Source organism: Poeciliopsis prolifica, unplaced genomic scaffold (genome assembly GCF_027474105.1).
Source record: "Poeciliopsis prolifica strain line A6 unplaced genomic scaffold, Auburn_PproV2 SCAFFOLD186, whole genome shotgun sequence".
NCBI classification, from domain to species: Eukaryota; Metazoa; Chordata; class Actinopteri; order Cyprinodontiformes; family Poeciliidae; genus Poeciliopsis; species Poeciliopsis prolifica.
The window spans coordinates 171,032-194,661 of NW_026562561.1; the positions used below are offsets into that span (position 1 = coordinate 171,032).

General features: G+C 50.3%; 1 protein-coding gene across 1 annotated transcript in view; it reads right to left on the bottom strand.

Annotated features, from left to right (window-relative positions):
- Window positions 1-13,592, bottom strand: part of LOC129356693 (dystroglycan 1-like) — a 29,886-nt gene extending 16,294 nt beyond the window's left edge. The window contains 1 exon segment of the mRNA XM_055026256.1: window positions 13,124-13,592. The gene's annotated coding sequence lies outside the window, so the exon portion shown is untranslated.
- Between the last annotated feature and the right edge of the window lie 10,038 nt (window positions 13,593-23,630).

The following is a 23,630-nucleotide window of genomic DNA, read 5'->3' on the forward strand; positions in this document are numbered from 1 at the left end:
CATTAGCTTTAGCCTGTGGCTAGCCAGTCACCAAACTGGTCCCAGTTTGACCAGCAGACTGAATCCCTGTCTGTCTCTGTGTTGCCTGTATAATATGAACTATTAGGGTATTAAGAGAATTTATGAGGAAAATTGAAAATAATTTAGTCTGTTAGATTTTGTTCACACTGCTGTCTATAGAACAGCTGACATATTACATATTACACAAAACAGTACAAATATGTAGCTAAAGTTTGACAACTATCATCAAAGTTTGTTTTTACACTAAAATGCATAAAACCTGAAATGAAGTCATGTTTTTTGTTCATATCTTCAATAGATGCACATTGGATTATGAAATTGTGTTAATATGTTTGTGAGTCCATCACTGTAGAGGTGTGAAGCCACTTTCAATATGGCCGACGCGAGAGCGCATCGCAACAACAATCACTTCCGGCTCAAAAGCACCGTCGTCCAATCAGCGATCTCAGGTCTCCAACTGGGACACTCTTTCCGTTTTCATAATGTTGTGGTGTTGTTGTCATTTACAGTTGTGCTACATTAATATTAAAGTGGTTTACAGCTCAGGGCCACCGTACAGCAGAGAGAACAGAACCGATCAAACAAAACAGAACCGATCAAACAAAACGGAACCGATCAAACAAAACAGAACCGATCAAACAAAACGGAACCGATCAAACAAAACAGAACCGATCAAACAAAACAGAACCGATCAAACAAAACGGAACCGATCAAACAAAACGGAACCGATCAAACAAAACGGAACCGATCAAACAAAACAGAACCGATCAAACAAAACGGAACCGATCAAACAAAACGGAACCGATCAAACAAAACGGAACCGATCAAACAAAACGGAACCGATCAAACAAAACAGAACCGATCAAACAAAACGGAACCGATCAAACAAACGGAACCGATCAAACAAAACAGAACCGATCAAACAAAACGGAACCGATCAAACAAAACAGAACCGATCAAACAAAACAGAACCGATCAAACAAAACAGAAATGTATCAATCTCGAGATTAACTGAAGATAATGAGAAGTGTAAAAAAGGTCAACTCTTCCCGTGGTCCAGTTCTCACCAGCAGAACCAAGACTGCAGCGGCTCCAGCAATGACAAACTTCTGAACCCAGCGGGTTTTGACCAGAAACCAGCCGGTTCTGCTGGTCTCTCTGGTTCGACCTTTTAGGAGTTATTGTATGTGGGGTTGTGAGTTTAATGTGAAAGAGGCTCTGCTCTATTTTTAAACGCCAACTGTGATGCGGCCGGTCAGCGGTGCTTGGACTGGGCCACAGGGAGCGGGTCGGGTTCAGAACACTATGTGAAAACTGCTGAGTGGATCTAAAGATAGAAAGCTGCAGATGCATTTCCTATTTGGTGTGAATGACAAGGCAGCTGCTCCTGGCGCCGCATCAGAGCGCGACTCAGACGGCGTCCGCATCCCGACCCAAATAATAATTACGGCCGTGTGACCCGTCCAGAAATACTGGAGCAGCAGCAAAGAGACGGAAACACGCAGATCAACGTCCGAGAGCAGAATCCAGGTTCTGGACAGGAAAAACCTCAGAGGCCCTAAAATACTGCAGAACAAAACTAAATCACACAAACAAGGGAAAGTCTGCAGTCATCAAGACCCAACCCGGTTTGGGTTTTAGTTCCTCCTTCAGAAAATCCGAAACGGCTCAGCGTGTCAGAACTGAACCTGGAAGAAAGTTTTAATCTCAGCAAGAGGTTCTGATTCTGATGGGCTTGTGGAGATGAGAACCCGGGCTGAAACTGAGCCCGTTTCAGACAAACTGGATCCAGAAGGTGTGAAAGTTCCTGTCTGGACCTGAACCGGAGTGTCAGCTGGAATTTCCCCAGCAGCCAATGAGACGCAGCAGAACCAGCCAGGAGCCAATAATAGTGACAGATTCCCACCTGGGCCCATCAGACGGAGAGACGCCTGGCAGAACCGGGTCGGTTCTGTAGTAATGGACCGCTGGCCGCCAGCGACGCATTTCCTCTGGAGGGAAGCAGGATTACACCGTTTACCTGCACAATGAGATTTAGGTGTTCAGCCCTCAGATTAGACTCGGTGTTGGTGTTCAGGGTAAACAGATTACTGCTGCTCTTGGAGGGAAGAAGTCCGGATTGTTCCGAGTCTTTGTGCCGGTTCCGACCTCGTTATCAGCTGTGACCTCTGAGCGAACGATCTACGCTGCCTCCAAAAATCCTTCAACTGAATTCAGATTAATCTGCTCCCGCTCTTAATTACTCCTGTAATTAGCTCGGCTGCAGTTGGATCGGGACGGAGCGATGCGCCGCCAGAAAGGCAATCAATCACCGGGCAATCCACCGTCTAGTCCAAGGCCGAGCCGGCGCTAGCTGCCGCTGCGCTGGGCCATATGTGTGAACATAAGGTGGCAGGCAGAGCCAGCGCCATGCAACACTGAAACTCTTCCAATGAATTAAAAAGCATGTTGAGCGGAGGAGGAAGTCCAACTGGGCCGCGTTTCTAAAGACAGGATGACTGCAGAACATTTAAACCCGGTTCCAGATGAAAGCAGCAATGAGTCAGAGCAGCAAAGTAGGTCAAATATGGAGGAACCCAGGATTTACTGGACTTTACAGGACAAAACATGGAGATGCATAAAAAGAGGCGATTAAAGGAAAACAGATCAATATTTATAGAAATGATTCCTGAATCACAACGATTTCTCCAAAACTGAAACTCATTTTTTGATATTGATGTTATTGACAGTGTTTATTTAAATCTGATCATAGAGACGATTTTCCCCAATCAGAAAGAACTGATGACAGGACCGAGGCGGCTGCATCATGCTGTGGGGCTGTTAGTGGAGCAGCATTCGCCACAGAGAGTCCGTGATCAGAACCCCGGCTGAGGAACGGGAGGGAACCGCCGCGACGTCGGATCCCGATCCGGACCGTCGGACTCTCCAGACGCGTTTATAGGAAGACAAACGGCAGAATGACGATTTGGAGAAAAACTGGTGAGAAAACTGACCTGAAAATGGTTTTCCATCAAAAACATCAGACTTCCTGACAGCTTTCAGCTGGAAACTAGAAACTTCATGGGATCTGGAGTTGGGATGAGTTCTGATCCGAGTCACTTCAACAGAACCTTCAGAAACAACAACATCTGACCGAACATCTGCAGACGTTTCCGGCTGCCCCCTGGCCGCCCCCCGGCCGCCCCCGGCCGCTCCCCGGCCGCTCCCCCGGCCGCTCGCTGGGAGCAGGGCGAGTCAGGAACGTCGGCACAGCAGGAACTCCAGAGGTGACCCTCTGTTGGGCCACTCCTGGATGAAAACACGAAACCCGGCGGGAGGCGGCGCGGCGCCGTCACATCGGTGACAGGAAGCAGGACAGAGGCGGAGCGGCGACCTCTGACCTCCCGGCTTCCATCAACACGGAGCGGGACGGATTACAGCTCCGGAGCTACACAAGCAGACGACCTGCAGCGCCTGGAACGCCTCGTCTCCACAAACAAGATCATCTGTGGAACCATCCAGAGAGGAAAACGGGCCCCACCGAGCGCCAGACATCCGGACGGAACCGGCAGGAACCGGGACATCGGGCCAGCACTAACCTGACCTTCACCGACGCCCCGGCATGCAGCGATCTGAAAACATCGTCGGGATGGACTGAGGAGCCCGGGCCCCTGGGCCCCTGGGGCTCAGCAGCTTCTCCTAAATGAGGATTTAATTTGAGGAGAGGCCCTGAACAAATAAACAGCTGTAAGGAAAGCAGCAGCAGGGAATCATGGGAATTATGGTTCTACTGCAAACGCAGCCAAACATGCGTCCACTTTGATCAGAGCTTTTCAGTGTGTGTGTGTGTGTGTGTGTGTGTGGTGTGTGTGTGTGTGTGTGTGTGTGTGTGTGTGTGTGAGAGAGAGAGGATGCTAACAGCTCATGAGGGGAAATGTTGAGAATCTTTTCATTATAACGATGCAACTGCTGCAGGAATGAAACATGAAGGCGTCTCGCAGGGAGGGCCGAGACATAATTACTGCTGAAGAACCTCTGATTACATTCTGAGCTTCATCTGCAGAGACCAGCTGACAGCACAACGTCCAAACTGCTCATCTGACACGATACCGAACCTCCAAAACAAGAACCAAGCCGCGAGTCAACCAGTCTGCAGGCGTGGGCTCACCCAGAGGCTGCTGGGAAATCCTGGAAACTAACGGTCCTGTCATAAAACCGTGAAGCAGCAGCATTCAGCCCGCTTTCACCCGACTCCAGTCCATCTGTCTAGAAAATCCGGCCCGGTTGGTCAGGTGTGAACGCTAATCGACCTCTGACCTCTGGTCCTCCAAACCTCGGTCTGGTTCAGTTTGAATGTGAACGCCAAGTGGACCAGAGAGTGCTCCAAAGCAGGAAGTGGACTACAGAGCAGAGCATTCTGGGTAAATCCAACAAAGCTAACATGCTAGCCTAGCGCTAGCAGCAGAAATGGCTCCTGGTCTTCAGCCAAAGACTAAAGAGAAATCACTAAACTCTGACGCCTCCATCTTGTTTCATCTGCTGAAACAGGAAGTTGCTCTCAGCGTCTTCAGAGGTTTAGTGTCGTTTCCTGCAGTGGTTGTTGGTGCAGCGCCCCCACAGGCCAGGAGGGGAACAGGCTGGTTGGACTCAGAACCACAGCAGCTGGAGGGGGAGCAGATGTTCTGGTTCCAGTAGAACCGGGTCGACCCGACTGAAGGAGGAAAACAGCCTGAGAATCTGCTGCCCTCCCCTACCTGCTGCTGGATGTTAGATAAAAGATTTCTTAAAGTAGAGAATCATTACTAAGCTGTACAGAATGTGCAACTGAATGACTGAAGCATTTGGTGTAAAACCAGCAGAAGGTTTTTACCGTCGGGGGAAACAGGAAGAGTAGATGGTTCCTCCCGCTTTAAAGATTAAAGATGTTTTTAATAAATAACGACAGCGTCCAATTGATCAATCAGATGATTCTATGACTTTGTTTGTCATCTGAAAGAAAAGATGTTTAGTTTTCTGAATCTCAACCACAAAACCAGCAAATCGAAACTAAAGTTATGAAAATGTTTAACATGTTCAGGGAGGAAAAAGCTTCAGAACCTCATCATGGGTCGGTTCTGAAACCAGAATAAAGAGGAACTGAGATGAGTTTAATGGGATTACAGCCTCATGAATATTCATCAACATTAACAACTCAAATGTTTCCCTGCAAGACGAACAAGAAAGTCAGAGTAAAAACCCGGTCCGACGTCAACACGGCCGGACCAGACAGAACCTGGGCTGGAAGTCAGGACCAGAACCAGAACCGCTCAACGAACCGCGGATCAAATTTAAACTGATTCAGCCTGAAGAGCTTTGGGGGAATTAAAGGCAGAAAACACAGATTTAAAGGTTCCTGGAATATTATTCTGGAACATGAAGGAGCAGCAGCTCAGCGTGTGTGTGTGTGTGTGTGTGTGTGTGTGTGTGTGGTGTTTTGTGTGTGTGTGTGTGTGTGGTCAAACCGGACCACCAGGTCAGACATGATGGACTCTGACAGCTGGGCGGCAGCAGGTCACGTGTGTTTGGATGTGTGAGATCGACAGCTGACTGAAAGAGACAGCTGGACAGCAACACACACACACACACACACACACACACACACACACACACACACACACACACACACACTCTCCCAGTTTAAACTGTTCAGGTCTGTTTTTATTTTTTTCACCTTCCTGTTAGAAACCTGAACTGGGATCTTCAGTGGTTCTATTGGGAGTGTTGTGTGTGTGTGTGTGTGTGTGTGTGTGTGTGTGTGTGTGTGTGTGTGTGTGTGTGTGTGTGTGTGTGATTTTCACACATCGTTCATGTCCAGATTTTCCACATCTGAAAGTTTTCAGATTTGATGTTTTGCGTGGGAATCGTTTTGTTCAGACGGCAGTGAAAACGTCGGATACGAGTCGCCTTCTCCTGCTGTGAAGCCGAGCTTCGTGAAGCGACGGCGACTGTCCCAAACGGAGCGGTCCGGCCATGTCGTACATATTGGTTTTGGGTTTGGCTGCAGCGGCTCCGCGCTCCACGTCAGACAGAAATATATCAGAGGTCAAACGCGTTTGGGTGAAAACCGGGTCGGGTTTTATTTTTACTCTGTGACTCATTCAGACAGAGGAGGTGTGGGAGGGAGCCTCCAACCGGCCGACCCGTTTTAGAACCACAACTTTGACTCACTGGCACAGATTCATCCCGCACAACGTCTCACCATCATCCTCCTAATATTCAGCTCATCTCACACAGATGCTGCAAAATCCTGATGTTTAAAATATTGTTGTTAAACACCAAATGCATCAACCAGCTGACAGAACCAGGAAGGAAACGAACGCATCGCGTTTGAAGTTCATGTAATGACATGGAAATGTTAATGAGTTAGGGCTCAATTTTAAATCAACTCAAACAAACAGAGCAAATAATTAATGGTTGTTGTAAAACCAAAAGGGATTTTTCTGTCCTCTACTGACATGCAGAGAGGACAAAATGCTAATCAATAACCAATACGATACCAATAACCTGACCAGCCAGGAGAAACTGGTCCGATCTGGGTCCGCTGCCAGAAACCCCGACATGCACCAACTCTGGAACGCTGTGTCTCCTAACGGATGTGTGTGTGTGTGTGTGTGTGTGTGTGTGTGTGTGTGTGTGTGTGTGTGTGTGTGTGTGTGTGTGTGTGTGTGTGTGTGTGTGTGTGTGTGTGTGATAGGCATCTCTTCCCATCCTCCCTGCTGATGCAGGTCATCAATTCTCATCTCACCTGCAGCGAGAAATATTAGAGCAGAACCAACCAATCAGCTGCAGACACACCTTCAGCAGGGATCTGCTGTGTCACACACACACACACACACACACACACACACAGTTTCTCTGTTCCTCCGTTCAGACTGGGACAGGTACTCCAGGACCCGGCTGGTCAGTAAATCTTCCGATCTGACCTCTGACCTGAGGACAGTAATTGTGTTCCTCACCATTTATTAATGAAGCAGAACCACTGAGTGCTTAGAGGAAGGTGTTGTGTTTCCCATGTCCTGCATGTTTCCAGCTGGTTTCAATTGATCACTTATTAATAGTTAAACTGCAATCAATTGAACATTAAAGCAGGGAAACTAAAACCTGTAGGCCAGTGTGTCTGTTTCCACTGGGAGAACCACGGAGCGCTTCAAAAATATGTTCATCATAAGTTATAGAATCAGAAATAATCTGTCCACATCTAACCAGCAAGTTATTGTCCAATTAATCCATTAATTATCAGGATAAATGATTAGTGTAGCTTTAACTAATAGTCAATAGTTCAAACACCAAACACAGCTCAATATTCATTCAACTGTCCCAGCGATACAACAGTAGCTAACCAGTCAGCAGTACAGGAAACGAACAACGCATTTCTATTGGCTGCTTGCAAACAGCAGCCAATAGCGTGTCAGGGAGCAACGCGCAGCCATTTCTGCTTCAAGCTTCAGTTTCTTTCAGACTTTAGATTTGAGCTATGAACACAAGCAGGAGTAATAAAAAGAATCTGGAAATCCTGAAAAAGAACAGGTAGAGCTCAACTTTATGTATGGCTTTAGAGTTGACCTTTGACCCCTCACAGTGCTGGCAGAGATCCAAACACCTCATCAACATCCAGGTGGAGCTGAACAACAAAACCTGTGGTTTGCCAGCTCCATCTTGAAGCAACATGGCCGCCGTTTGCCAGCTCCATCTTGAACCAACATGGCCGCCGTTTGCCAGCTCCATCTTGAACCAACATGGCCGCCGTTTGCCAGCTCCATCTTGAACCAACATGGCCGCCGTTTGCCAGCTCCATCTTGAACCAACATGGCCGCCGTTTGCCAGCTCCATCTTGAACCAACATGGCCGCCGTTTGCCAGCTCCATCTTGAACCAACATGGCCGCCGTTTGCCAGCTCCATCTTGAACCAACATGGCCGCCGTTTGCCAGCTCTCTGCTGCTGCGTCTCGATGCTCCAACAGCAGTCGTTTCCTGGGCGTTGAACCGGAAACTGGCGGCTGCAGAGATCAGGATCTCTGGCGGCTCTTTGAAGTCGTCGTGTTGCCAGCAGCGGGGATCTGGGCGTGCCGTCTGTTTGCCTTATCGCCCTGTAAAGCTGTGCTGCATGTAACGCCCCCGCCCCGTCCTCTGGGGTCGTCCTGGGCGGACGCTCCCTCCTGCTGCATCCATCAAGGCCTCGTTTCCTCCTCCATCTTCGCTCTCTCACTTTCTATTAACCCCGTCTTCTCCCAGCAGCCTCCTGCCCAATAAATCAACTCGTCACATTCTCAGGTCCGGCTCCGGCTCGTTGCTGCCTCCTGCTACATGACTGACGGCTGAACGGGAGGGGAATAAATGTGCTGATGAACGTTTGGACGGCTGGGTTGACTAATGGGATGAATACATGACATCCTGATCCGCCTTTGCCGACGCGATTGGAGCGCAGCTTCGTGAGTGTCATGGAGCTTTTTTGGCTTTTCAACCGGAGCCGGGAGTTTCTGGAGAACTGGATGTGTTTGTTTCAGAGAACGTTCCCTCCGCTGGACGTTGGAACAACGAGAGACGAAAAGACCAGGAGAGCAAATCACCTGCTACAAGTTCATATCTGCGTTTGTAGCGAACAATGAACCTGCAGCTGGAAAACCTTCAGCATGAGAAAAGTTCAGGCTCTAAACCACTAAACCATGTCACAGTGTGGAGCTGATCTGACCATTAAATGTAGATCTGATCATTAATATAGATCTGATCATTAAATATAGATCTGGTCGTTAAATAGAATAAATTATTCCATGTTTTTTAGGAAGTAGCATCACATGATTAACCTCAGAAGGATTTTAATGTTTATTTGTGACCAACTGAAAAAATTTCTCTCTGTAGATGAAACCATAACTACAAACTGGGATGTGGTTTGAATCTGACCAGTTCTTCTGCTGAGGGACGTTCAGGGACAGTGGAATATTGAGCTCTGCAGCAGCGCTGATCCTGGATGGTCAGACTGCTGCTATTTTAAAAAGCTGCTGACTCGTTCACACCTGCAGCATTTGAGCAACCTGAGGCTTCCCTCCTGTCTGGGTCAACACACACACACACACACACACACACACACACTGGTGTGAAGAGGGTTGACTGTTGTTTGACCGTCAGATTTAACAAGTCGGCTCCTCTCAGCTCTCATTTCCTCGGCCAGCTGTGTTTGTTTCCCACCTAAGCTTCAGTGGCTCCCAGTTAGTCCAAGTCAACGCACGCACACACACACGCACGCACGCACACACACACACACATGCGCACACGCACGCACACACACACACGCACACACACACGCACGCACACACACACACGCGCACACACACGCACAGTGTTATTTTAAAATGGCTGCACACTGACTGAAGATCTGTTCTGGTTTTCTGCAGATTTGTTGGTAGAAACTATTTTTCTGCTCCACATCATCAGAACAGGTTTTGCTGAAAATACAGAAGATCCGATCTGTGGATCATATGAGATGTTTTGAAGAACCGGACCTTCCAGTGAATTGATTATTTTCCAGTGAATTGATTATTTTCAATGCTATAAATTTAAGCCTGGTTTTAGGATCTTGGGGTTTATTCTTCATCCAACAGGATGGAGGTTCTGGTTCTGGTTCTGGTTCTGCACCTGAGCAACAGAGTGGCATTGCAGGCAGGTCTTCTAAGCTGCAGCTCCTCCTCTCTGCTTGGGGTTGATGTTGGATTCCTTCACAGCGGACCGAGCAACGCTCCCCGCATGTGGCATCTCCCCAGCAACCAGAGCAGGCGGACGCGTCTCAGCCGGACATCATGGCGGACATCATGGCGGACATCATGGCGGACATCATGGCGGACATCATCCTGGAGACGGTTTACCGCTTCATTGTCATGGAGATCCCAGAAAAATTTCTCTGCGATTAACCGACACCAGGTCCTGGCGGAACCAGAACCAGCGTCCCGTCCTGCTGGGTCCAGCCCGGCTGGGTCCGGCCCGGCTGGGTCTACCGCTCCTGGTGGGCAGAGGGAACGCCGTCATGGCCGACCAGCTGACCGTCTGGCTTGGTGTCCAGAAAGCTAAGCAGCCTCAGCAATGGCTAATAAAAGCAGCCAGTGATCAGCAGTTAATGTCCCTGAACTAATTACCGGGCCGACACCGACCCGTCCGCCGCCAGGCCCACAAGGAAAACTTCAGCTCTTCTGCCTGAAAGCATCGCCAAACATTTTCATTTGGTTTAATCTGGAGGAGCTTCTGGTTCTGACGGACTTCCTGTTTCCGCTACGCCTGCAGGAAGTAAAGTTAACCGTTAAATGTTCTTCACTGAAAATGGTTTTGCTGAAACGGTTTATCTGCAGAGTTTTAGTTTCCAAACGATTTCAGCAGAAGATTTTATTGGTTCCTTCCTGATTCAATACTTTTACAGGTGCAGTCAAGCCCCGCCTGCTGCATTTGATTCAGTTCTGCGTTTCCCAGGTGGATGTTTGTGCTGCGTTTCTGCCAGTGGGCCGTTAAAGAATGCTAACAGCTATTAGCAGCTGTGGAGGGAGCTGGCAAGCAACAGAAAGAAGAGCCACCAAGAAAGAGACGAAACGTGGCAACAGTGTGGGATCATTTTAGAGGAACCAGGACAGAGGAGCAGCCGAGTGCTGCAGATGGAGCTGGTGTTTCAGATTAACTCGTCATTGATGATGCATCGCCTCAGCAGGAAACATCCACCACATGCAGCGACCGCTAACAGCTAACAGCTAACAGTCTGTTCCCAAACACTCTAAACTTTTATCTGTGGCTGTCAGAGAGTCCGCTGAGGAGATTTGAACAAGGAAATACGTTCTGGATAATGTTGGACGTAGTTTCTGATGAATAACAATATTCAGGTGAAAAAATTGTTTAAAATAGTTTTTCACACTTCAGACTTGAGACAAAGTGACCAGGACAACATTTACCTGATTAACTGTCAGAATAATCGATAGATTTCTAAAATAATCATTTGCAGCAGCCCGCCTGAGAGACTCTGGAGAAGATGCTGTTTGGGAAGCTGAAAATATCTCAGCGCTATGCTAGCTGACACGCTATTGGCTGGTCAGGAGCTCCATTCATTTCCTGGCTCCTGATTGGCTGAGGACTGCAGCTTCTGTGGTTTCCATGGTTTCCACTCTGCATGTTAGCTACTAAAATAGACAGAGTTGTTATGATGGGGTGCTCAGGTACTCGCTCAGGTAGTGACCTTTGACCTCTACTAACACATCCAGTCCCCTCCAGCTAATATCTACAGGCGTCCAAGCAGTTCTCTGCATATTGAGACAAATTTGTGATAAATTGTGAAGTTCCAGTGACATGATATAAGCCTGTTCGGTTTGGATCCGTCCAGAACCCGCCCTGTCTGTTGGGATCAACCGATCGTCTCCCCGCTCCAGGATCCGCTTTGCACAGATCCAGAACCGAGGAAAGCTGATCCGGTTCATGATCAGCTGTGATCCAACTGGTGTTAGCAATACGACGGGATGTTCTGATCCGATCCGTCAGAGGAGAAAACAGAACCAATAGAGAGCAGATCCAGGATCAGCCGATGGAGGAGAAACCGACCAGCAGGAGGAAGGAGCTGAGAGGAGCCCAGGTTCTGCTGCAGGTCCGGATCCGAGATCTCAGCACTGTTCAGTCAGTACTGAGACTGTTTCACACACACACACACACATAGAGAAACACACACAGACACACACACACACACACACACAGACACACACACACATAGAGAAACACACACACACACAGACACACACACAGAGAAACACACACACAGAGAAACACACACAGACACACACACATAGAGAAACACACATAGAGAAACACACACACACACAGACACACACACACACACATAGAGAAACACACACACATAGAGAAACACACACACACAGACACAGACACACACACACAGAGAAACACACACACACACAGACATAGAGAAACACACACACACAGACACACACACATAGAGAAACACACACATAGAGAAACACACACACACAGACACACACACACACACATAGAGAAACACACACACACAGACACACACACAGAGAAACACACACACACAGAGAAACACACACACATAAAGAAACACACATAGAGAAACACACACACACACACACACACATAGAGAAACACACACACACACACACATAGAGAAACACACACACACACACACACACACACACAGAGCAGCAGGTCAGTGATTTACGTCACTGTGTCTCCAAACAGAACCGATTGTGATGAACTGAGAAAGTATTGATTGGGTTCCCAACAGAGGCGAAGTGGAGTTCTTCCTCAGAGGCCCTCAGGGGCCCATCCTCTGAGACTGGCTCCCGTCTCATTACTTCAGGACATGACTTTCAGCTGACAGTCAAGAGGTCAAACCCAAAGGTCAGCAGCTGAAGCCCCTGGGACGTTCAGGTCCTGCTGGGTTCATCAGGACCGAACCGGCTGGACTTCCACATGTCCGGGTGTCCCTGAAGGCAGCAGGAGTCGTGTGGACCCTCTGTGTCCTCGCTGTCAAACGTCTCCATGGCAAAGTCAACGTGAGGGGAATCAGGAGGAGGCGCGCGCCCTCCCGGTGTGCCCCGGCGCGCGCACGCGCCCCTTACCGGCCCGTTAGCGCTCGCGCCGGGTTCGTGACCGACAGAAAATGGAGCGAGGACCAGTGAGGTCACCGAGCCCCGCAGGCTGCGGGAGCTCCGGGTCTGCTGCCTTCAGGAGCCCAAAATAACTCCGGAAATCTCAGCGCGGCGGGCCCGGGCGGCGCGGTCCCTCCCGCATCTATCACGCACCTGTTCGGCGTGGAAGCTCGTGACCGCCCGGATAATGTCACGGACAAGAGCCCCTCCGAAACCCAAAACCAAAAACCTTTTCCCGAAGCCGGAGCGAGTCTCCGCGGAGCCGCGGGGCTCAGCAGGCGCTCTGCCCGCACTCCGGGCTCCGTCTGGCGGCGGCAGCGGCTCCGGGAGCCGCTGCCGCCGCCGCTCTTCCTCAGGCAGCGCAGGAAGAACAGCTGAGAAAAACAAGGGGGGAAACAAGGAAGCGAGGAAGGGAGGAAGGAAGGGAGACTGACCGTGAAATTCCTCCCCGGTTAAGCCGTCCTGTCGCCGCGGTGGCGGCGCTCCGTGTGCGGCTCCTCCCGCTGCCCGCAGCTCCGGTCCGGTCCGGTCCGGCGGACAGATATAGCTCTGTGCTCGGTGTCAGGTCTCTCGGTCCCTCCTCCCGACAGGCTGCTCCAAAGTTAGCAGCAGCTCCTCAATCAATCCAGAGGCTCCGAACCAGCACCGGGACCAGAACGCGAACAAAGCAGCGCAATCTTCCTCCGGAACCAGAGGGTCGGGATCAGCTGGATGTTCCGGAATCTCATGAAAAACGGCGGAAGGACAGCCGAGAGCTCAGCCGCGTTCACGGCAGCCAGAGTCCCGATCCCCGCGGAGATCCACGCAAATGTCCGCTGCTCTCCACCCGGAGGAGGAAGAGGAGGAAGAGGAGGAGGAGAGAGCCCAGCTTTCCTCACTGACTCCTCCCACAGCCTGCTGCCTCCTCCTCCTCTCCAGCCCCTCAATGTGTTCTGGTTCTCCTCTGGACGGTTCCGAACCCTCCTGCAGAACCCGCCTGGTTCCGACATCCCAGTTACAAAGCGGGTTTTTCTGAGAATGTGCCAGAACTTTTTAGCTCCTCCCACTGCCTCATCTTCAGACCTGCAGCAGTTTCATACTTCATGCCATTTTAGCAGCGCTTCAAATAAACTTAATTGGATATAAAACCTCTGCTAATGAATTCATAAAATCAGCTTTTATGATCTGCTTCAGCAGCAGTTTTTAAGGCCGAGCACCGGACCAGAACCTCGCTCTGCCACAAAGTTCCCATTCAGCAGCTCAGGTTCTCCCTCATCATCAGTGAATTAACATGGAGTTAAAGAACGATTCATCATCAAAAGCCTGTCAGGAAGAACTGAAGGAGAAAAACTGCATGAGGATGAAAACTCACGGTCCAGATCCGGTTCTGCTTCCTTTCTTTTCTGTCTTTGGTACAAACCATTTCTTCTGCTAGCCCTAGACGAGCATGCCTGTTTTGGTTACCCAGAATGCCCTGCGCTGTAATCCACTTCCTGGTTCTGAATGCGAATTCAAACTCTGGTCCTTCAAACCTCGGTCCGGTTCTGTTTCAATCTGAACGCCAAGCGGACCAGATAGCGCTCCAAAGCAGGAAGTGGACTACAGCGCAGGGCATTCTGGGTAAATCCAACAAAGCTAACATGCTAGCCTAGCGCTAGCAGCAGAAATGGCTCCTGGTCTTCAGCCAAAGACTAAAGAGAAATCACTAAACTTGCTCTCAGCGTCTTCAGAGGTTTTAGTGTCGTTTCCTGCAGGGTTGGTGCAGCGCCCCACAGGCCAGGAGGGGAACAGGCTGGTTGGACTCAGAACCACTGCAGCTGGAGGTTCTGTTCCAGATGTTCTGGTTCCAGTAGAACCGGGTCGACTGGACTACCAGGAGGTAAGCTTCTCTGATGGATCATGTTTCACGTTTTCACTCAGTATTTTCTGGATTTTGGTTTATTCTTCATACATTAAAGATGATGAGATTTGAAGGCTGTGCTGCCTTCACATGTCAGTATTTAACAGGTTAAAGGTCATCAGGAACCTGCTGACATGCAGGCTCTTCCCATCAGCTCAGAGTCGTGTGGTGAGTCTGTTCATCCGGATCCGTTCATCCGGATCCGTTCATCCGGATCAGTTCATCCGGATCAGTTCATCCGGATCAGTTCATCCGGATCAGTTCAGGAATCTGTTCGCTGCAAGATTTCTACACAAAATTCATAAAAACCAGAGAATCAGCCAACACGCTGCTGACTGCCCAAGGCTTCAGGGAGAAACTCCAGACTCCATGTTGGGAGTCTGCTTGGAGCGTTATCCTCCACAGGTTCTGGTTCTGGTTCCATATTCCTCTCCTGCTCTCTTGATTAGAAACTGACTGTAAACCTGAGCATTGCTGCAAACGTCTGCAGGCGGAGCGTGAGCTTCAGCAGCAGAAATGCGGCTGATGGATGTGTCCTGAAGGGAAGGTCCGGAATTCTCTAATAGATTTCCAACGAAGCGCTCCGAGTCGTTTTCTCCATTCCCCGCCTAAATGTCACCCGACCGAGACTTTTCAGAAAGTGTCTAAGGAAGTCAGAGGTCTGGAGCAGAACTTTTGATTCCAACAGAAACGGCTTAATTCCAGTTAATCTCTGGAGTGATGAGGACGGTTCTGGTTCTGATGGTATCTCCGTATCCGTGTCGCGTCGTCTGGATTATTGGAATGATGGGATCATCACCAGAGAGAAGAGGAGGAACTGTTTCATTGGATTCAGCTTTAATTTCTCTCCTCAAGCAAATAGTGGAGATTCTGGGAGCGTTCAATAAGAGATGAAGAGAGAGGTCCGTCTGCAGCCAGAGGAGACAAACGGCCGGGTTTAAAACGTCCTGCCGGCTCTCAGCTGCAGCTGAACCGGAATAAAACAGCAGCGACATTCAGTTTGTGAACTCAGCATCAATGTCATCATTCCCAGTTCTTCCAGAAAGGAGAGCTGATCTGACATTCAACTAGCTGAACTCAACCAAACAAATCAGAATTTTTTTTCCCAAATGTGACTGACTCAACTTTCCTCTGCAGTCCCTGCGCTCCAATTCAGATCTTTTATCTCCTAAAAATCAGATCTATGCCACTTCCTGAAGTGGATCTGCACCGGCGGTTCTCAAACCGTCTGCAGTCTGAACCATCATGTCGCATTTTGTCAACTTTTTCAAAAGAGCCTCCAGAGATCCTGGAGGTAGTTCCCATTCACTGGCAGCCAAACAGCCCACAGCATGCTGCCACCACCACCATGCTCTACAGTTGGACACTTTTGGTTTCCTGGATTTCCTTCCACCTGAGCCGCAGCTCGGGTCAGATGGTTAAAGCTGGACACAGCTGGCTGTTGCAGCAGGATAATGATCCCAGATGGATGAAGCATGCTGTCATTTTATTTTAATGAAGCCATGAAGACCTTCAGGGTCTCACAGCAGAACAAGAACTCAGTCAGATCGCTGCTGGAGCCTCATACTGACCACATAAAACCCGGCGCTGAGGTGCAGCCTGCTAACTAAACATTAGTGTGTGAATAAATGCGAGTCTGTTTGTGTAAGTTTGACTGAAAACTTACAGCTGTTTGTTGCAGATAAAGTTACCCTGACAGGAGCAGGCAGCAGGGAGCCAGCAGCAACTGAAGTCAGTGTTGCATTAAACTAACAGCTGCAGACAAACACACAGAGCGGAGGGAGAATCTCCCAGAGTCTCTGCACCGATGCAGGGAATGCACCAGGCGAGGCTCGTCCAGCTGACCGTGTCTAATGCAAAGCGGCAACCGCCCCCCAATCAAGATCCCCTCATTGTTGAGAACGTGCTGCTAATGCGGCTTATTGTGCTTTAATTACCCGCGGCACTGTGCGGCCTGGGAGACGGCCTGTGAGACGGCCTGTGAGACGGCCTGGGAGACGGCCTGGGAGACGGCCTGTGAGACGGCCTGCGCCCGCAAACGTGTCATAAGCAGGTAAACAGAGAGCAGCAGCTGTTAGGAACAAACTCTGGAGCTGCTCACACCTTTACAGACAGCAGGTAAATTGATTATCGAACCGGCATTCAGAGCGCGTCGGGTTATTTGATGAGCGTGATGGAAAAACTTCACTCTGAACTCCATCAATCCAACACAACGATGAACGGCCGGCTGCCGCAGCACGGCGTCTGACGGGCCGGAACCGGCGGCACAGCCCGCCTCTCTGAGCTCAGACAGAAATATCTGAGACATCAGCCATCTGAGCGTGAGCGTGAGCGCGTGCGTGTGTGTGTGTGTGTGTGTGTGTTTCCTGCCAGAGGAGGGTACAGAATGTGGGTTAGGGTGTTGCCCTCCTCATTAATATTTCATCTCAGCTGTGGCAGAAAGAAATGGGGCAAAGAAACACACACACACACACACACACACACACACACACACACACACACACACACACACACACACACACACACACATGCATCATCCTTTCTGAGCCTGAATTGTTCATTTCTGTCCATCTCACACCCGGTTGACCCCGATGACCTTTACAGCTCGTCATCTCCATCTTCAGTTCTTAAAAATCATATAAAGTCTCACTGAATCTGTAAATTTGTGTTTATCATGTATAATGTTTATAAAATCTCACTGGAGACCAAGCTAGCTAACTATTTAGCCCAAACTAAACATTTAGCTCTTAGCTCGCTAAATATTTAGTATAAACCTGAGCTAAACATGAACCTTCATGTAAATATTTATTATGTAACCTAAATGTTTAGCCTGAATGTGTTTAGGTAATTATTTTGTTCAACTATATATTTAGCTCCAAGCTAAACATGTAGCTCTGAGCTAGCTGTTTAGCTTGTAGCTAAATAGCTTTACAGACAGCAGGTAAATTGATTATCGAACCCCCGGTTCAGTAATCTTGTAGCTTGTAGCTAAACAGCTAGCTTGCTAACTTAGCCTTTGGAGCTACATATTTACTGTGAAACAGTGAAAATATAAATAACATGCTGAAAATGTCAGAAATTAACATATTTTTTCTGAATAAACCAGATTTTTATGTCAGTAGAACATGAAGGGAAGGTCAGCCAAAGTTAAATTAACAGAGTTCTGTTTGGGTCACAGTGTGTGTCTGTTTGAGGTCAGAGGTCATGCCCGGACCAGCAGGATGACCCCAGTCCAGCCTCAGCCTAGTGGCGGCTGGTTGAGCCCAAACTGGTCTGGTCCTGTCAGAGTAGATGAAGCTGCTGCTGGTTTCTGCTGAAGACTTTCCATGAGAACAAACTGATGTGACTGGAGCAAATAAAACACAGACTCATCATGACCTGCTGGACAGGAGATGAAATGACTGGCTGCGACCGGGAGCAGAGCGTCCCGACTACATTACAGAGCTGTGAGGATTATCAAGCTGCACAGCGGCTCTTAAAGTGAAATGTGGGGAATTAAGGTGGAGATAAGAGCGTTTTAGAGCCAGCAGAAGCAGAGATATGAGCGGGGAAGCAGCAGGGGGCACTTCGGGCAGAGATGAGTGTTCAGCCTGTGGCAGGAGATAACTGATGTTCAGGAGCCTCAGGGCTTCGTCCTGAAATAACAGCGTCTGACCTCTGACCTCTCGCTCTTTTCACCAGAACAGACACTGACCAGGCCTGACACAATCCCACGGTGACCTCTGCCTCACCGTGACCTCTGCCTCTTCCATCCATCATCCATCATCCATCCATCCATCCATCCATCCATCCATCCATCCATCCATCCATCCATCCATCCATCCATCCATCCATCCATCCATCCATCCATCCATCCATCCATCCATCCATCCATCATCCGTCCATCCATCCATCAGCTTTCAAATTCCCTAATTAAACTCATGATGATAAAATCCTGACCCCATAATGAGATATTATGATGTTATTGAGGAAGAAACAGAGAAAACAGGAGAAAAATCCATCAATGGGATTTTAAAGAACATAAAGACAAACTTCTTCATGTTTAACAGATATAAACTATCCAGCCTCTGCTTGCTGCTGAGCTTCCTGTGTTTGCTGGTAACTGGATGCTGTGTTTGTGCTGCTGAGGCATGAAAAGGCCACTGGGACATGAGGACAGCATCCAGTTAGAGGATTATGTGGTAAACAAGATCAGGGATCTGGATGTGGTCTCCTGAAAGCGACAGGGGTCTGATTAGGGATTCAAAGAGCCGGAGATCAGCGGCGCTTGATGAAGCAGACATTAATCTCCAGATGTCTCCGCTTCGTTTCCCTGTGACTGAAGGTTGGCACAACAAACACGATTAAAATGTGAAATAATAAATCCTAAAACCCCACAGTGATAACCAAGACAAAGAGTTCTCCATCATTTGGACTCTTTCAGTGTGTTGTTTTTCACTTCAGCATGAAGAAATCTCGTTCCTCATGCTGCTCTGCTAATCTCAGTCCTGTGGACCTTTGACCTGCTCAGTGAGGCCTGCAGGCCAAATGGACGATGGCGTGTGCTGCTTCTACATGTTGTTCTGAGATCAGATTTAATAACAGCCCAGTTTCTTCCCGCTGAGACTTCTCTGAACAGAAGGAAACATTAGCATAGATGGAGTTGCTGCGGCGTGCTGCAGCACGCTGCGGCGTGCTGCAGCACGCTGCGGCGCGGTCAGCAGGAGGATTCCTTCACACGGAGATCAGATCTTCTGCAGCACCTGTTGAGCCATCAATAACCAGGAGGCTCCAGGATCCCTCATCTAATTACAGAGCTGCTCTCTTCTTCATGGCTTTACAACCTCACACAAACACACACACACACACACACACACACACACACACACACACACACACACACACACACACACACACACACACACACACACCACACACACACTCTGCCTTCAGGCCACATGACCGGGTCACAAAGGTATTCTGTGTTGTGCTGAGCGACATGTGAAGTCATGTCATGGATGCTGCAATTCTGGAGTTCAGGGTCCAATCTGCCCCTCCCTGACTGCGCTGCTGCCCCTGGCTGTAGGAATGTGAAAACAGAGCAGGTCTGCTTCCCTCAGGGCTCACATTGTTCAGACAGTCAGACGGTTCTGTGGGGAAACGGCCCGACACGACCAGATGACAGATCTGGACCCGCCGTGCGTCGCTAAGGGGTGCAGGTAACGAGGTGCGGTTCTGGTGGTACCGTCCCTCCCCCCAGGCCTCCAGGTCCACCTTCCTGCTCTGATTCTATGCTAAACAGGGAATAAAAAGCCTGTTTTATACTTCAGGTTCAAACTCACTCCTGAAAGCAGCCAGTCGCTAAAGTCACTGCAGCTTCATGTCTGAAATAAACCAACAGCTTCGTGCAGGTTGAAGTTTTAAAGCGTCAAGTTTTCAGTAGAGACGACAAACGTTTTATTGTCCAGATGTGTCAGACGAGCAGCTCATGAAGAGGCTGCAGATCCTGCAGTCACCGTTCCTCCATCTGCATCCATAAAATACATTTTAATCAATACAAATATTTACAAACACCAAAGTCCCAGAGCCCCCAGCAGAACCATTGAATGGTTTCCAGTCCCCTGGGGAAGCATTTGTCCCAACACCCTGCAGAGGTCAAGAACAGGCAGGGAATCACATTTCATCAGGCATTAGACCTCACTGGCTCCCAGGAACAATTCAGACGTTTTTGGTGGTTTTCTGCTAAATAAAGTGCTAGCTAACATATAAAACTGGTACCAGTAATGAAGATCCATCAATTTCTGTTAATCTGAGTTTGGCTTTCAGAGGAAATCCAGCAGTTTCTCCTCAGCTGGAGGAAAAAGTAAAAATTTTATTTTAATGGTATGTTCTCTTGTCTTTCCCATTTCCACTGGTTTTCTCTGTTTAGTCTTTTTAGGGCCGTGGAAACGCTTCGTCTTTGTCTGAATGCGTTCTGAATCATGCATGAAGATTAGCAGGAGTAAAACGAGTGTGGGACAGCAGACTCAGCTTCATGTACAAACTAAGAACTGCTGACCCACATACCATGACGACAGACAATAATAAAGTCTGCTCTGAAACGCCGCTGCAGCTGCAGGCACGCAGCGCCGCTGCATCTGCAGGCACGCAGCTGCAGCTGCAGCTGCAGGCACGCAGCGCCGCTGCAGCTGCTGCCCTTAGATAAGAATAACCAGTGACAGCAGAGGGACTGGTTCGATTTTTATCATGCACTGAACTTATTCCAGCTTTAATAAATACCTGCGATTAACGCTGAATATTAAAGCATCCAGTCAGATGTTGTCAGAGTGTCTGACAGCGGAAAGCCTTCCTGTGAGGAGCAAATCTCTGGAGCAGCTCCGGCGATGCGGAGGCTGAATAACAAGTCGCTGCATTAATGCAAATAGTGTTTGCATTAAACACATCAGCAGCAAGAACAGCATTTTAATAACTGAAACCGTTCAACTCCAGAATAGAAGGTGGAGAAGCATCACTGAGAGTGTGTTCAGTGCTCCATCATCTCACTTCCACCGGGACTTTCCAGAGTCGGGGGGAGGAAGGTAAATGATCCATTCCTCCTCATGAGGAGAAAACAGGAGCTGCTGAAGCGTCTTCATGACCCAACCTGCCCAGCCCGGGCCGGATGAGGAAGCCGTGCGTACACAGCGCCCTGCAGACGCCTCCGCCTTGCGGTGGAGGCGTCTGCGTTCAGAGGCGGATCGGCGCACACCACAGTCATGCTGCTCAACATCCGTCATTTCAGCTGCAGCACGGCAGGAAGTTTCCTCTGGCTTGTACCGCAGTCATGACAACATGGACAGTTTTCAAGGGTTGAGCTGAAAAGACTCAGTTGACCTCTGACCTCTACCATAACACGGATCAAGGGCATCGGATCTAAACTGCGACTTGTTTGCGGTAGTTGAGTTCAGACAGGTTAGCGGTGTACGCGATGATGCTGTGATTGTAGGGAGAGCAGGCTGGGTGCAAACAAACGTCTGTGGAGGCTCTGAGGTCAGAGGTCAAGTCAGCAGTGAGAGCAGTTAAGGAGGGTTTGGTGAAGGTGGCGCTAACAAAAATCACGTCATTTTGTTGTCCGCCTTCCGGTCAACGCCCCGGTGAACATTTCACCCCGTCTGCTTGGAGAAACGCAGCCTGGCTGGTCGGATTATTTATGTGGAAAACATTCCCAACTACTCAACTCTGTTCTGACAACGTGGAAGATAAACGTAGACGTTACGCCTCGTTAATCATTATTTCCTCCTCCTACGAACTCGTGAAGTGGTGATAGGATGTTTATCACCATGACCTCCACTGGGAGCCCGACTCACTGGGGGCCTCACTGGGAGCCCGACTCACTGGGGGCCCGACTCACTGGGGGCCCGACTCACTGGGAGCCCGGCTCACTGGGGGCCCGACTCACTGGGGGCCCGGCTCACTGGGGGCCCGGCTCACTGGGAGCCCGGCTCACTGGGAGCCCGGCTCACTGGGAGCCTCACTGGGGGCCCAACTCACTGGGGGCCCGGCTCACTGGGGGCCCGACTCACTGGGGGCCCGGCTCACTGGGAGCCCGGCTCACTGGGGGCCCGACTCACTGGGAGCCTCACTGGGAGCCCGGCTCACTGGGAGCCTCACTGGGAGCCCGACTCACTGGGGGCCCGGCTCACTGGGAGCCCGGCTCACTGGGAGCCCGGCTCACTGGGAGCCTCACTGGGGGCCCAACTCACTGGGGGCCCGACTCACTGGGAGCCCGACTCACTGGGGGCCCGACTCACTGGGAGCCCGACTCACTGGGGGCCCGACTCACTGGGGCCCGACTCACTGGGAGCCCGACTCACTGGGGGCCCGACTCACTGGGGGCCCGGCTCACTGGGGGCCCAACTCACTGGGAGCCCGACTCACTGGGAGGCCGACTCACTGGGGGCCTCACTGGGGGCCTCACTGGGAGCCCGACTCACTGGGGGCCCGACTCACTGGGGGCCCGACTCACTGGGAGCCCGACTCACTGGGGGCCCGACTCACTGGGGGCCCGACTCACTGGGGGCCCGACTCACTGGGGGCCCGGCTCACTGGGGGCCCAACTCACTGGGAGCCCGACTCACTGGGAGCCCGACTCACTGGGGGCCCGACTCACTGGGGGCCCGACTCACTGGGAGCCCAACTCCCAGTGAGTGAGTCGGGCTCCCAGTGAGCCGGCTCACTGGGAGCCCGGCTCACTGGGAGCCCGACTCACTGGGGGCCCGACTCACTGGGGGCCCGACTCACTGGGAGGCCGACTCACTGGGGGCCTGACTGGGGGCCTCACTGGGAGCCCGACTCACTGGGGGCCCGACTCACTGGGGGCCCGACTCACTGGGAGCCCGACTCACTGGGAGCCCAACTCACTGGGAGCCCGACTCACTGGGGGCCCGGCTCACTGGGGGCCCGACTCACTGGGGGCCCGACTCACTGGGGGCCTCACTGGGAGCCCGACTCACTGGGGGCCCGACTCACTGGGAGCCCGACTCACTGGGAGCCCGACTCACTGGAGCCCGGCTCACTGGTGAAAAGCAGTTTGACTCCGGACCGACCGTGCCGGGCCCTGAACACCTGCTGATTATTCAGAGCTGTCAAACTCCACGCGAGTCCTGCTGACTTGTCCATTAGCAGGACAAGTTCTCCAGAGTCCTGCTAATGACCCGGTTATTTGGTGCAGGTGCTTCAGAGGCACATCTGAACGTTGAAGGACGCTGACGCCTGTGGTTCACCTGATCACTTCCTCCAGGTTTACCTGCTGGCTTTTCTCTCAGTTAGCATCTCAGAGATGCAGCAGACGGAAACGCTGAAACTTTCCACTGCAGCAAACATAGAAAATATCAACAAGTCAGAAAAATATCACAGCAAAAGCGAGAAATGTTCCATCTGAGCCTCATCTGGCGTTCATTGAAGGCTCCATGGTGAGTTACTGTGGACATAAAGGCGGTCAGCTGGACGGATCTAGTGAGAGGAGCCCTGCAGACCCGACTGGATCCCTGAAGGATCCAAGCTGCTGCTTTAAACAAAGATCTGCCAAAAAGTCAGAAATATTT